Raw genomic sequence first — 15,547 nt, forward strand, 5'->3', positions numbered from 1 at the left:
CCTCTCCGCCGAGCCCACTGGAGGCCCACTGGAGGCCCACTGGAGGCCCACTGGAGGCCCACTGGAGGCCCACTGGAGGCCCACTGGAGGCCCACTGGAGGCCCACTGGAGGCCCACTGGAGGCCCACTGGAGGCCCACTGGAGGCGAGCAGCAAATGGGCACGGTGAGGCCTATTGACCGGCATGGCAAGGCCCGGCAAGGCCCAGGCATTCCGTGCGGTGTGGCGACGCGCTCCCTCCCCCTCGCGTTCGTGCGTCCGTCAGTAGACCGATTCCGGGCGTCGTTTGCGTCGCTCTGTCTCTCTCGCACCGGTGCGGGACGCCCCATGAGTGCGAGAGAGACAGAGCGACGACTCTCGGCATCGGTCTGCAGAGAGAGACGCCAAATATCGGCCGGATCTTTCCCGGGCTGAGTGGTGCCCGTCGTGCGCCCTGCCGCACTGCCACACTGCCACCTCGGACGAAGGGCGAAGGGTTGCGGGGCGGAGGCTGCCAGCGCTAGCCGCGCCAGCCGTAGCGCCAGTAGCCGGCATAATATCCATCTCTGTCTTTGTGGTCACGCACACCCACATTCCAGCCTCTCTCTCTCTCTCTCTCTCTCTCTCTCTCTCTCTCTCTCTCTCTCTCTCTCTCTCTCTCTCTCACTCTCTCACTCCCCCTCCATCCGTCCGTCCGTCCGTCCCGTCCGCTCGCAGCGAATAACCGAATTCCTCCCCGATCCCGATGCGTTACGCACCGACACAGCTCGGCTTCTCGCGAATCCGCTGAAAAAAAGGAAAGTCCGAAAAGGAAAATCGATCAGCTGTCTGGAAAAGAATTATTATTATAGGTAGCTGCGTGAAAAAATTAAAGCTCCATTTTGCCGCCTTCGACAGCGTTTCGAAAACGGTGCTTTCAGAAATCAGTGATGGAAGCAGGGTCTATGTACGCCCGTTAATTTATCCTTTTTATTGTTCTCCTATTATTTTTGTGACGAGACAATAAAAACGGGCGGGGAGGACACTGCAAAGGCAGCCAGATAAAGATCGAGGATGTCTTTTCGGCGGGTTGGGACCGACGCACGCGTAGCTCAACTAATTTTCCGGGAAATTCCGGAAATAAGCGAATGGGCGTGCAAAGCCCTCCGGAGCGCGCGTGCGGGTTCGAGGGCGGGGTGGGGTGGGGTGGGGGGGGCCCAAGACACGAAAACGGCAAGGATTTTCGTCTTTCCAATATTGGTCCCGCACCGAGCCGTTTTGGCTGGCGCTGGCGGGGCGGGGCGGGGTGGATCGGGGCCGCGGTGGCTGGCCCGTGCCACACACCAGGAGAATCGCTCATTTTTCCGCCTCCCCCGCCTAACATATGCCGGAACAGCTTATAGCGGCTGATCGGCCTGGATTGGAGGCTGGGCGGGGGCGGCCGGGGGCGGTGCGTGGGGGTGGCTGGGGGCGGCCGGGGGCGGCGGGGGCGTGGGCAGCAGCTCCTCCTGAGAATATCCAAATAACCCGTAGCGCGGCGCTGCGCTGCCTGGCGCTATGCCTGGGTGGGAAACTCAATCCGGGATCAATCTGTTCACGGAGGCACGGAGTGGCACGCAGTGGCACGCAGCGGCACGGGGGAAGGGGGGGGGAGGAACCTGGGTGACTGGGAGGCTGGGAGTCGTCGCCCGGGCCGGCGGGCCTAGAGGCGGGCCGCCCCGCCCGGCCTCTGCGCTGCCTCTGGCCTGCCCCTGCCCCAGGCCTCTGCCCTCGGCCCTGCCTCTGGCCTGCCCCGCCCTTCCGAACCCACATTTCGTCACTCTGTCTCTCTCGCACCCCTGCGGCCCGCCCCACGCGCGGGAGAGAGAAGCAGCGAGTCTCTTCGGAATCAGTCTGCTGAAGACCCTCGGGGCCTGCCTATTGAAAACCCAGCAGGGGGTAAGCGACGCGCGCGCCAACCCCGCAAGGGACGTGGGGCCGCCCCGCCCCGCCCCGCCCCGCCCCGCCCCGCCCCGCCCCGCCCCGCCCCGCCCCGCCCCGCCCCGCCCAGGCCGAGGCCCAGAGCGATCTTCCAGCACTTTTAAATCTCCCCTGTGTCTCTCTCCGCCCGGTCCATCCCAGCCCCGCACGCCCCTTTGGGGTCAGTAGGGGTTGTGTCCTGGCCGCCTGGCCGCCCGGCCGGGCCACCTTCGTGCACGCGCGCCCCCCAGTGTGTGTCTGAGGCAGAGAGAGAGAGAGAGAGAGAGAGAGAGAGAGAGAGAGAGAGAGAGAGAGAGAGAGAGAGAGAGAGAGAGAGAGAGAGAGAGAGTCTGTCCGTCCGTCCGGCACCACAGGTCGAATGGGCCTCCGTCCTCAATTTCGATACCCCCTATCTACAACCGCTTCCTCGATGCACGGCTGGGGACAACCGCTTAGCTGCACCTTGCTTCCGGATAACCGCGCACCATCAGCCACCCTGCCGACAACCGCTTATCTGGCAGGCGGCTCCCGACAACCGCTCATCTTCCGGCCGGCCGGGCGCTGGTTAGGTTATGTGGCCGCCAGTTATCCGTTCATAGTGGCCGTCACAGTGCCCGTACAAACCAATCCATTGACTCTGAATGTAGTGTAGCAATGTCTTTAGTAGTATGGATAGTTAGTTTTGCTCAAAGAATTAAATGCAGCATTTGCGAAGCGTCGATTCATCTCCCGTATTTAAGGGCCGTGAGCGGTTGTCGGGAGCCGCCTGCCAGATAAGCGGTTGTCGGCAGGGTGGCTGATGGTGCGCGGTTATCCGGAAGCAAGGTGCAGCTGAGCGGTTGTCCCCAGCCGTGCATCGAGGAAGCGGTTGTAGATAGGAGGTATCGATTTGAGGCCGTCTTAAACTCCGGGGCCGGAGAGCAAGTTCCAGTGGAGGCGACACGGCGGCGGCGAATCGTCGCGCGGTTCCAGAGCGACGCCTGCAGCGACACTGGAAAGGCCTCATCCTGGAGGGACGGCTAGGTGAGGCTGCGGGGGTGGAAACAGCTGCGACTGTGTTTGGCTGGCCAGAAAGTAATTTAAGCCTCCCCCGAGCCGAGCCGAGCCGAGCCGAGCCGAGCCGAGCCGAGCCGAGCCGAGCCGAGCCGAGCCAGTACTTGTCAGTGCGTGTTCAAGGGTGAGGCGGGAAGGGTTAGAGAGGGGCGGAAGGCGGTGATTGATTGCAACACGCTAAGTTTGTTAGGTTTGAGAAGGCAGTGCGCTGTCCTCGCCACCAGCACGTGTGTGTGTGTGTGTGTGTGTGTGTGTGTCCTTACGTTTCCCTCTCATTAGAGCTATATTTTCGAGAAACTAGTTACGTCTCGGCGCTCTTTTGCGCAATCTTGCGACCTGTAACGCGATTTTGGGCTGGCACGACCCCGTCCCGCACCGCCCCGCCCCGCCCCGCCCCGCGAGGATTGACAGCGAAGGGCGGGGATTAGTTTTGTAGGCCCCCAGGCAGCCAGTCTGTCCCCGCCCGGGGCGACGCGCCGCTTCGACGCCAAAATTCGAAATTCGTCGAGCCGTTTAGCCGTTTACAGCGTCGCCCGAAAAATGGGCTCTGGTAATGGTAAAACTGAAAATGGCCCGTTCGACGATCGCCGAAGGAAGGTGATGCGACTCCGCGCGGCCTCGGCAGGAATACATAAAAAAAGAATATTAAAAAAAATTGGCATATAGTGCGCTGTCGCGGTGCCATCAGATATCTGAAAACGCGCCAACACTGACAATCAGCGACATAAAATCACATTTATTGCCACATTTACTGCCCGGCCTGCCCATGGGCCTGCCAGCCTCCATGATAACTTTCCCAGTAAATGGCTGTTTATTGGCGATTGTGTGTGGTGGTCGCGGTGGCGGCTCGGCTGGGGTGTGCGGCTCAGACGTTGCCTTTATTTAGAGCGTTTCGGACAAATAGCCGTCACGGAGGCAAAGCAGCAAAGTGACGTCATCACAGTGGGCCAGAAGACCGGTGGAGGTACGCAAAAATTCCAAGAGCGTTTTGAGCTCCAGCGTCGCTGAATGGGACTCGAACCGAACGCGTGAGTCCACCAATGGATTGCTCTCCGAACGAGGAATCTATTTGTGGGGTCACACGTTCGATTCCAGTCCTCCTCAGGGACTCTGGAGCTCAAAACGCATGTAGAATTTTGGCCGCCACCACCGGTTCTCGCGCAAAGAAAAATATCACCCTCCGTGACGGCAGTTCCGTTTGAGGTTCCTGGGGAACAGCCCCAAGAATTATGTCAAAAACCTGTTCCCCCTTCCCTTCCCCCTTTTTTTTCTTATCAGCCTGGCTGTATCATCCGCTTCACTTTCCCCCCTTATCAGTCACGCTATCATCCCAGCCCCATCTGTGTCGCTGTAGTACGTCTCGAAGGGTGCGAGCCGCGGAGGCGGGGCGGCGGCGGAGGGTGGGGGTGGGGGTGGGGGCGGAGACGGGGGCAGGGGCGAGGGAGCGGGCGGGGGCCCTAGGGAATCTCACACGAAGATTACAATTCCTGCTAAGCGCCTACTTTCCTTCCCTCCAATACCCGCGGGCTGCACAGGTGGACACACACACACACACACACACACACACACACACACACACACACAAACACACACACACACACACACACACACACACACACACAGGGGGGGTGGATAATGGCAGGCAACGCAGCGTCGTCAAACTCGTCGCAGGGGGCATGGGAGTGCGCGTCCCCACTGAAAAACCAAACGTGGTCTAGACCGCATCATTGGTGTGGTCAAATGGATGCCACTTTGACCACATCAGTTGGTGTGGTCTAGACCACGTTTGGCCACGTTGGTGTGGTCTAGACCACACCAAACGCCCCAAACGTGGTCTAGACCACACCAAACGTGGCCAAACGTGGTCTAGACCACACCAACTGATGCGGTCAAAATGGCATCCATTTGACCACACCAGTTGGTGCGGTCTAGACCACGTTTGGTTTTTCAGTGCCCGACCGAAAGACACGAGGCCAAACTTGATTGCCATTAGTGATGTACCGCGACCTCGTGGGAGGGGCGGAACGGGGCGGAACGCGGAGTGACGCGAAAGGGGGTGAGGGGACTGGCAAGCTTGCGCCGCGCCGCACCTATAGACGCGTTTTGAGCTCCAGAGTCGCTAAGTGGGACTCGAACCGAACGTGTGACCCCACCAATGGATTCCTCGTTCGGAGAGCAATCCATTGGTGGGGTCACACGCTCGGTTAGCGTCCTGCTTAGCGACTCTGGAGCTCAAAACGCGTCTAGAGTTTTGGCCGCCTGGCAAACCCACTGTGCGGCGTCACCGACATCGAGTAGTCGAACGAGGAGACGAAGGTGGTGAAAGAATAGGCGGAGCCAGGGAGGACCCGGGGAGAGGGAATCACCTGAGTATGTAAAAGAGGTGGGACGGGCCGGCTGGGACGGCTAGGCTGGCTAGGCCGGCTAGGCCGGGTGTTTGCGCAAAGAAACATGCACAAGATCGGCTAAATCCCAAATCCGGCCGCCAGATTGGATTCCCAACTTAACAAGGGTCTTCCCCTCGGCCCGGCCCAGGGCCCGGCGGCCCGGCCACTCTGGGGGACATTTACCTAAGGCCGCTCCGGAGTAACCTCATTGCCCTGAGTGATATGCCCGACGCCCTGCAGGGCCCGGCCTGGCACAGTGGGGCTGGCGTGGGGCCTAGCCTTGCCCTTGGCGCCATTTGGCAAGGCCCCGATGGGCTGCCACCACACACTGAACGGCCGGTACTTTGCGGAGGCGCGGAGCTTGGAATTAGAATTTATGGTTTTCGGTTTTTCGCTCGAGTGAGGGGGCTTCTCCGAGTGTGTGGTGAAAGCCCTGGCAGTGCGGATGAAGTCGCAAATTCACTCGAGCAATCACCGAGAGAGAGAGAGAGGGAGAGAGAGAGAGAGAGAGAGAGAGAGAGGAGAGAGAGAGAGAGAGAGAGAGAGGAGAGAGAGAGAGAGGGGGGGGGGGGGAGAGAGAGAGAGAGAGGAGAGGGAGGGGGGGGGGGGAGAGAGAGAGAGAGAGAGAGACGCGGGGGGATTACGGCTCCGTTCTTGTTGGCCATCCTCGTCCCGCACACATGCTTCAGCTCTGCATAAAATTTCAATAAGCCTGAAGCGGTGTCTCCCTCCTGTTCGCCAGCCCGCTGGAGCCCCGCTGGAGGAGCCAGCCTCGCCTCACTGGAGGAGCTCCTGGAATGAAATGACCTTGAACGTCGACAAAGCGCCATTCCGGGGCCCCTATCTCGCTCACGCAATCCAGGGGCCCTCGGCATCCTCACACGCCGCCGCTCCGTCTCTCTCGCACTCGCGGGCCGCGCCGTCCTGGTGCCGTCGGGGCGAGGCGGCGCGACGGGCCGCCTCGGAACAGCCGCCCAGCCGCCTCCGCCCCGACGACCACTACATCAATAATGCAGCCCCTGATACCCCACCGCCCCCGCGCCGCCCCCGCCACCGGGCCAGCCGGCAGACTGGTCTGGATCTCTCCTGGGTCTTTGCAGAAATGCCGTGAGGGATTTTAACTGTCGTCCCGGCCGAGGCCGAGGCAAGGGCGAGGCGAGGCGGGCAGCCTGTCTTGGCCCGCCGCACGCACCTGGGGGCAAAAGTCGGGGCACACTGGAAAGCGTGCCCACCCAGTCAGCAAGGCTCCGCCGCTTCTGGTGTGCCTGCAAAACGAGCAGGGGGTCATTTGCGACCCAAGTGTTGGGGAACACTGGTGCTCTCCACTGGCACCGGGTTGGTGCGTTGGACCTACCGCAGCCTCGGCCCGCTTTGATTTCACCGCTTTTCCCGATTTCCCCCTCGGCGCCCGTCTTGTGTCGCTTGCGTAATTCGGGGCACAATTCGTTAATTCGTGACAACGGCCACGTCAGTCACCGCCAGGCTCTCAGCCAGGCCGCCGGGCTGCCAGTGGCTGCCAGCCCCGTCTGTCTGCAGCGCTGCAGCCGCCTGCCCTGCCAGACCGGCTGCCAGATGCAGACACCGCCTCGACCCATTAATCGCTTTAACAAGGGCCTCATTTTATCACCTTCACGGCGACCTCTTCTCCTCCTTCTTCGGCCACCCCCAGCTTGTCCTTGTGGAAGCAAGTTAAACACCGCACCTCTTTCTACCCTCTCTCTCTCTCTCTCTCTCTCTCTCTCTCTCTCTCTCTCTCTCTCTCTCTCTCTCTCTCTCCCGCGGCAACTACCCCCTGAACGAGGTGACGGGGGCAGCACCGTCACTGTCACGGTGGCCTGCTGGTGAAAAATGCAATGTGTTTATTCCGAGTCACGACACTGCTAGGGTTGGGGGAGGGTTGGTGGGAGGGTTGGTGGGGAAGGGGGGGAGAGGTGGGGGAAGGGGTGGCCGTTCTCTGAAATAATTCGGCATTCTTGTAGTAGTCCCCCTCCCCACTCCTTAGCACACCCCGACCTTATCTTATCCGCATCTTGCCACGGGGGCTCGAGCAGGCCTGAGCATCAGCCCCACTCAGGGCCCCGCCTCGCCCTGCCCTTGCCGGGCGGGGGCGATGTTCCTCTCAAATCTTCCCTCGAGTGGGAACCGGGCGAGCAGGGAGGAGCGGGGTCTTCTTTAAATTTCGGAGACACTGCTGCCCCGCACATACTATGCATGCAGGATGCGCAGCGGGACGCGGCGGCCAGACAGACAGACAGACGGACGGACAGACAGACAGACAGACAGACAGGCCGGTAGTCCACCGGGGCCACACACGCTGGAACTACGCCATACCACCACACTGCGTGCAGACAGTGTAGTGTCTGATGTTTCAATAAGTCAGCGATGAGCTGGCCAGGCCGGCCGGCCTGGCGGGGTGGTGTTGGTATGCGGGGACCTGCCGCCCGCCGTCGGCGCGCCGTCGGCACGAGGCGCGAGGGTGCGTTCCAGTGCCGCCCGTCTCTGTCGCACTCGCGGGGCGGGCCGCGGGGGTGCGAGAGAGACGGAGCGATGCCGCGGCGCCAGGCGCCAGTGGAGGTAATCATACTGTCACCCATGGTTTGGCCGCCGCTACTTCCGCCCCGCCCCGCCCCGCCCGGCAGGACGGGCACTTTGGTTGCGAGTTTCTATTCACTCCATCGGGTTGGCGTTCCGGAGGGTTCCGGAGGGGAGGGGGTGAGGAATCCAGTGTACGCCCTGTCCTTGTCCCGTCCACGCAACAGCGTCATCCACTCGAGCCTCTCTCTCTCTCTCCTGGATTCTTTAAAATCAGCTTCTTTTTGCCACTTCTTCCACCCTCCCCGGTGTCACCGCTTCCCCGAGTGCCTCGGGGTTGTCCTACCCGACCTGAAAGAAATAAAAGGTATTTCCGAATGTTGCGCCGACTTTTTTTGGGAAGTACTAATGACGCTTCTTTGCCTGCCGGCCCCCGTCGGTCCCCGCCGGTCCTGCCGGGTCGCGGATTGCCAGGCCAGGCACGGTCCAGGACCACAATACGGTCGCTTCCTTTCTCGCCAGGAAGTTATTTTCGCGACGAGCGGGTCGCCTCCGAAGAGGTTCACTCTCTCACGCTCCTTCTCTGTCGCACTCACGGGGCGGACCGGGCGAACCGTGCGGGTGCGAGAGAGTCAGCGCGACAAGGCAGGCAGGGGGTTGACCCGCGACCGCGGCGGAACCGCACCTACACTGTCGCGATTGTGCTGCCAAGGCCCAAGTTTTTTAGGGAGTTGTTCATTTCTCCTACCTAAATGTTCGCCTACCTGTCTATTTCGCCTACCTATATTTCGCCTACCTAATAAAAATATTGAATAAAAATATTCAATAAAATATTGCCGTTTTTCGCCTACCTATAGTTCGCCTACCAAATAAAAAAATTAAATAAAAATATTCAACAAAAAAACGAAAAAATCGGCGGCAAAAAGTGGCAATACGAAAGTCTCAAGGAGACCCGCCGATCAGCTTCGGTGTTCTTATGGGAACCGGGCCTTCATCCGACGCTCCCTGCCGCGCAATTCGACAGATTAGTGGGTTCGTATTAGGCTGGCCCACCCGAAGTGCGCGCGGTTTCTGTGGTACAGTGAGAGTCCAGATTCAGAGGCCTTACCTCAGAGGGGTCACATTGGGTATTTGAACCCGCGACCCCGAGTGCCGAGTCTAGTCAACTCCTCTACCCTGACCGCTCAGCCACCGAACCAGCTTGTCGGCAGCGATGTCGCAACTCCTCTTGAGCTGCCGTTCGAGAAATCTGGTCCCGAAAAAATGGTACTTTGAGCGGTCTCGAACCCGGGACCTGCTGCTTCCCACATCATGCTCTTAACCACTGAGCCACCGGGACGCCATGGCACCCGCCCTGTCTGCGCTGGTACTCAATCTTCTCTGGATATACCTCCCCGAGCAATTGGTCGCCGACAAAATTGTGTCTACTACCGGTCTCGAACCCGGGACCTGCCGCTTTCCACATCATGCTCTTAACCGCTGAGCCACCGGGACGCCATGGTACCCTCCCTGCCAGCGCTGGTACTCAATCCTCTCCGAATAAACCTCGTCAAGAAGTCGATTGCCTCTGCCGAAAAATATGGTCATGGTACTAGTCTCGAACCCGAGACCTGCCAGTCAGGAGCGCAGCACTCCAACCACTGTGCTACTTGGTTGCTACGCACAGCGCTCACCCCATCGCCGAAGTTATTATTTGTCCAGCATCAAGCAAGATGGGTGGCTATTGAAGTTTGGCGCTAGGTTAGTGGCGTGCATAGCAACCTGGTAGCGCCGTGGTTAGAGTGCTGGGTTCCTGACTGGCAGGTCTCGGGTTCGAGACTAGTGCCATGAGCATATTTTTCGGCAGAGGCAACCGACTTCTTGACGAGGTCTATCCAGAGAGGAATAAGTACCAGCGCTGGCGAGGCGGGTGCCATGGCGTCCCGGTGGCTCAGCGGTTAAGAGCATGATGTGGGAAGCGGTAGGTCTCGGGGTTCGAGACCGGTAGTATACACAATTTTTTCGGCGACCAATTGCTTGGGGAGGTATATCCAGAGAAGATTGAGTACCAGCGCAGGCAGGTCGGGTGCTATGGCGTCCCGGTGGCTCAGTGGTTAAGAGCATGATGTGGGAAGCAGCAGGTCCGGAGTTCGAGACCGCTCGAAGTACCATTTTTTCGGGACCAGATTTCTCGAACGGCAGCTCAAGAGGAGTTGCGACCTTGCCGCCGACAAGCTGGTTCGGTGGCTGAGCGGTTACGAGCACGTTGTGGGAAGTGGCAGGTCCCGGGTTCGGGACCGGTAGTATACACAATTTTTTCGGCGACCAATTGCTTGGGGAGGTATATCCAGAGAAGATTGAGTACCAGCGCAGGCAGGGCGGGTGCCATGGCGTCCCGGTGGCTCAGTGGTTAAGAGCATGATGTGGGAAGCAGCAGGTCCCGGGTTCGGGACCGGTAGTATACGCAATTTTTTCGGCGACCAATTGCTTGGGGAGGTATATCCAGAGAAGATTGAGTACCAGCGCAGGCAGGGCGGGTGCCATGGCGTCCCGGTGGCTCAGTGGTTAAGAGCATGATGTGGGAAGCAGCAGGTCCCGGGTTCGAGACCGCTCAAAGTACCATTTTTTCGGGACCAGATTTCTCGAACAGCAGCTCAAGAGGAGTTGCGACATCGCCGCCGACAAGCTGGTTCGGTGGCTGAGCGGTCAGGGTAGAGGAGTTGACTAGACTCGGCACTCGGGGTCGCGGGTTCAAATACCCAATGTGACCCCTCTGAGGTAAGGCCTCTGAATCTGGACTCTCACTGTACCACAGAAACCGCGCGCACTTCGGGTGGGCCAGCCTAATACGAACCCACTAATCTGTCGAATTGCGCGGCAGGGAGCGTCGGATGAAGGCCCGGTTCCCATAAGAACACCGAAGCTGATCGGCGGGTCTCCTTGAGACTTTCGTATTGCCACTTTTTGCCGCCGATTTTTTCGTTTTTTTGTTGAATATTTTTATTTAATTTTTTTATTAGGTAGGCGAACTATAGGTAGGCGAAAAACGGCAATATTTTATTGAATATTTTTATTCAATATTTTTATTAGGTAGGCGAAATATAGGTAGGTGAAATAGACAGGTAGGCGAACATTTAGGTAGGAGAAATGATATAGACTCGTTTTTTAGAGGTACATTCTTATGTAAAGAAAAAATAAGAAGAACTTTCGAGCTTGAAAAAGACTAGCTCGCGTTGTTTTGACTTGCCTTGCGGTCGAAATCTCGTCTGACCACACTAATTCCTCGTTCCGAGAGTGATCCATTGGTGGGGTCACTCGTTCGGTTCGAGTCCCATTTAGGGACTCTGGAGCTCAAAACGCGTCTACAGTTTCGGCCACTGCCTCCCTGGGCGCCTGGCGGGTAGGCAAGCCTCCGGCATGCGCGCACGGGAGCGTGGCGTGTTGCCTACCCAGCAAGGGGCTCCAGCCCAGCCCGCCCCAAAATCCCAGAGAGACACTCGGAACACACAGCCGGCCGGCCACGTCGCGAACTGACTGGCCTCCTCGGGACGTGCGCCAGCGACACTGTGGGTGGTTTTCTCTCTCTCGCACCCACGCAGGACGTCCGTCGAGTGTGACTGAGACGGAGCCAGTCCAAAGATTTGGAAATTAGAAAGCGAGTTTTCTTCGCCCTTCTGTGGGTCGCTGGCCCGGCTCGCTGAATGCTGCCTTCGTCGATCTGTCCCTCTCGCAGGCATGCGGGACGCCCCCTGAGTGCGAGAGAGACAGAGCGACCCACTGCCGCCTATTGTCCACAGGCTTTCTTTCATGTTGCCCGGCGGCTGCTGCGCTCGTCGCGTGTTTTTTAATTATTTAGCGACGCACAGTGTGCCAGAAGACCGGTGGAGGTGGCCGAAACTCTCGTCACGTTTTGAGCTCTAGAGTCGCTGAGTGGGACTCGAACCGAACGTGTGACCCCACCAATGGATTCCTCGTTCGGAGAGCAACCTATTGGTGGGGTCACACGTTCGGTTCGAGTCGCATTTCGCGACGCTGAAGCCTCGAAACGCGTCCGGGATTTTGACCGCCTGCACCGGTCTTCTGGCCCACTGCAAACCTAGTGGTTTGTGGGGGTGGCGGGGCTTTCCGGCAGCAGGGGCAGGGCAGGGCGGGGTGGGCGGAAGTCGGCAAGAGGGAGTGAGAATAGGCCAGACCGCCAGGCCGCGAAACACGACCTATAAAAGTCGACCAAAAATAAATGAATGACATAAAGAAATCTAAGGCAATAACTTGTTATCGACACGAAATAGAGGTGGTGGCGGCGCCCGCGTGCGAGAGAGAGAAAGAGGGGGAGGTGGGAGAATGGAAAGGGAGAAAGTGGGTGAAAGAGAGAGGGCGATAGGGATGGCCACACCATATTTTAGGCCGCTCACTCTCGCCCGGACCGACCGAAAGACACCCTTCAAGGACAGCGGCGGCGCATCGAACCATCCCCCTCTTTCCCACGTCCGACGACGGCCACGGAAAATCCACGGGTCCGGCGGGAGTTGAACCCTGGACTTGCATCACCTGGAGCTTTAGGGGTTGTCCCGGAGGTGCAACTCGGATTCAATTGCCGATCACGGCGCTGTTTGTAAGCGGCTGCTGAGAAAGTAACAACGAAAACAACAACAAGAAAAAGCGAGCGAAACTGAGGCAGGCAGATAAAAAACAACAACAACAACAACAACAAGGATTTGGGAGCGGCAAGGCAGGCAAGGCCGGGCAAGGCCGGGGCAAACCCCACAGGTTGCCGCTCGGGGAAGAATTCATGAGGTTGGAATTGAAAGGCTTTGTGTGGTATGGGGCATGTTGTCTTTGGCTCAAGGCGGGTAAGTATGGGAGCCTTCACCACCATCGCCACCACCATTACCACAACCACCACCGCCGACACACTCACACACACACACACACACACACACACCACGCGAGGGGCTGTGCTGTGCCGCAGGGCTCTGTCGATCTAAATGGCTTCCGGAAATGTCAAATTGTCGAAATGTACGAGCGCGGTCCGGGGAGCATCAGCGAAAGGGCGTCGGTAATAACAAAAACAACAACACATCGACACCCCGTGTGTGTGTGTGTGTGTGTGAGAGAGAGAGAGAGAGAGAGAGAGAGAGAGGAGAGAGAGAGTGTGTGTGTGTGTGTGTGAGTGCGGTATTGGCCTGGCATTTGGTCGAATGCATCGCGAGTTACGAGGCCGGTCTGGCATTTTGAGTCGTAGATTTGGCGGGGGGATTAGTTTTGGCTGCGAAGCACACTGCGAGACCGATACACCGCCATAAACAAGGCAGGGCGCACTCATTGCCATGAATTGTTTAATTCTCGATCATGTTTCATCTCGCGTGCCGCAATGGCGGTTCTGCGCGACTCGCGGTCCACGAAACTTGCTGTCGGGGGAGGAGGATAGTGGCAAAGAAAACAGGGGGCATCCGAAAAGAAAGCGAGACACTTGGGGTTATTTTTATTAAGGCCTGTAAGCGAAAATCTTGTGTGAAGGCAAAACCGCCCTGCTCTGCTCTCTCACACACTCACTCACCAAAAAAAAAATCGAAAACAAAAAAGGGGAAAGAATAAAGTGCGAACGGTGGGCTGGGAGGCAGAAATTGATTCTGACAAGGGCTGTCGGTTTTACATGCTGCCCCAGTCCGCCCGGGATCATTCAAATTCGCCCGTTCTTTATCATTCTAGGCTCCTTATCCAAAATGATTGGTCACGTCGACGCAGTCAGCCGTGCCTCACGGCAGTGTGCCTCTCGGCAGTGTGCCTCACGGCCGTGCCTGGGCCGTGCCGGTGTGCTCGCCTGCCGCCCCCTCCCACTCCCCTTCCCCCAGACCCGCTCTCGCTCTATCTATGTAATTTCTTACTCCATCTCCTTTTTCCCTTGACCTGGCAGGCAGCCACCATCAGGCCCCGCCGCCTGCGAGACTCGGGGTAGGCAACACGGAAGGCTGCCGCACGGTGGGCTGCCGCACAGTGGGCCAGAAGACCAGTGGAGGCGGCCAAAATCCTAGACGCGTTTTGAGCTCCAGAGTCGCTAAATGGGACTCGAACCAAACGTGTGACCCCACCAATGGATTCCTCGTTCGGAGAGTGATCCATTGGTGGGGTCACACGTTCGGTTCGCGTCCAATTAGCGGCTCTGGAGGTCACAACGCGTCTAGGATTTTGGCCGCCTCCACCGGTCTTCTGGCCCACTGCCCGTCGGTCTGTGTCCGACTTCCGGTCTGCCCTCCGGTCGCAGCCACATAGATCCTCTTAGCGTTCACCTGCTGCTCTTTGTCGCGAGTTGCTATTGTTATCGTTGGTACTCAAGGCGAAATTGGTGAGGACCTGTAGGCCCACTTTTCCTCTCTCTCTCTTCTCTCTCTCTCTTTCTCTCTCCTCTCTCTCTCTCCCTCTCTCTCCCCCTCTCTCTCTGCAGGCTTTCGTCCCCTTGTGTTGTGCGTTGCCTCCGGGCGTTGAGGTGGCGGGGTGCAGTTTATGAGGAAATCGTGTGTGAGTCCCGCCCCCCGCCCCCTTTCCGCCACCGCGCCGTGTCCCTTCAGCCTCTGGGCCGTTAGAGAGAGGCGGACTTCCCTTTCCTGCACCTTCTCACACCCGTAAACTCGCACGCCCCTTCACCACTTCCATCTCCCCCCCCCCCTTTTAAGCAGCCACTGCGTCTGATCCGAGGCGGGCCTTCGTACTTTCTCAGCGGGCATTTGGCCTTTGGACCTTCCTGTAGCATGTCTTTGTTACGGGGTGCGATTATGCGCCTTAGTCTGGGAGCAGTATTGGCTCAAAATTGATCAAAACAGTCAAAAATGCCTTTGAAAAATCGTGTTTTGGACCGACTTTAAGCATCCACTGCGTCTGATCCGAGGCGGTATTTCGTCCTCCCTCAACGGGCAATTGGTCTTTGGATCTTCCTTTTGCATGCCTTCGTTACGGAGTGCGACTATCTGCCTTAGTTTGGGAGCAGTATCACCGCAAAGTTGATCAACCCACGAGTTTTCAGATATTTGTGACCGTTTTGATCAACTTTGCGGCAGTACTGCTCCCAAACTAAGGCAGATAATCGCACTCCGCAACAAAGGCATTCTAAAGGAAGGTCCTAAGACCAATTGCCCGTTGAGGGAGGACGAAATACCGCTTCGGATCAGACGCAGTAAATGCTTAAAGTCGGACCGAAACACGATTTTTCAAAGGCATTTTTGACCGTTTTTTCGCGACCCTAAGGTTTAGAACTACTGGACTAGTGTCATGTTTATTTGCTATAATCATAGAATGCAATGTCACGAATGCCAGATTAATTTTGACGATGATACTTAAACCGCGCTAGCTACACTCCATGTTATGCTCCACCCGAGTGGGAAACGGGGAACGGGCTTGGAGATTAGAAAACTCCACGGAACGAGCCAAACTTTAGACCTCGCAGGGAGAGGGGGGGCGAGAAAAAAATAAAAATATATATACTCCATGAATAAATAAAAATGATATAAATTTGCGCGCGACCCCTACACATGCTAACGGCCGAACGGCCCCGGGGCTCGATCAGGCAGGGCGCGACAACACACTGTAAATAAAATATCCCAACTGCTTCCGCTATCGCTACGCGGCGCTACGCGTCGCGCCGCGCTCGGCCGCGACCACACAAAGGGTGACAAACTACTAACAGGC

This window comes from Thrips palmi, unplaced genomic scaffold (assembly GCF_012932325.1).
Source record: "Thrips palmi isolate BJ-2018 unplaced genomic scaffold, TpBJ-2018v1 HiC_scaffold_3, whole genome shotgun sequence".
Lineage (NCBI taxonomy): Eukaryota > Metazoa > Arthropoda > Insecta > Thysanoptera > Thripidae > Thrips > Thrips palmi.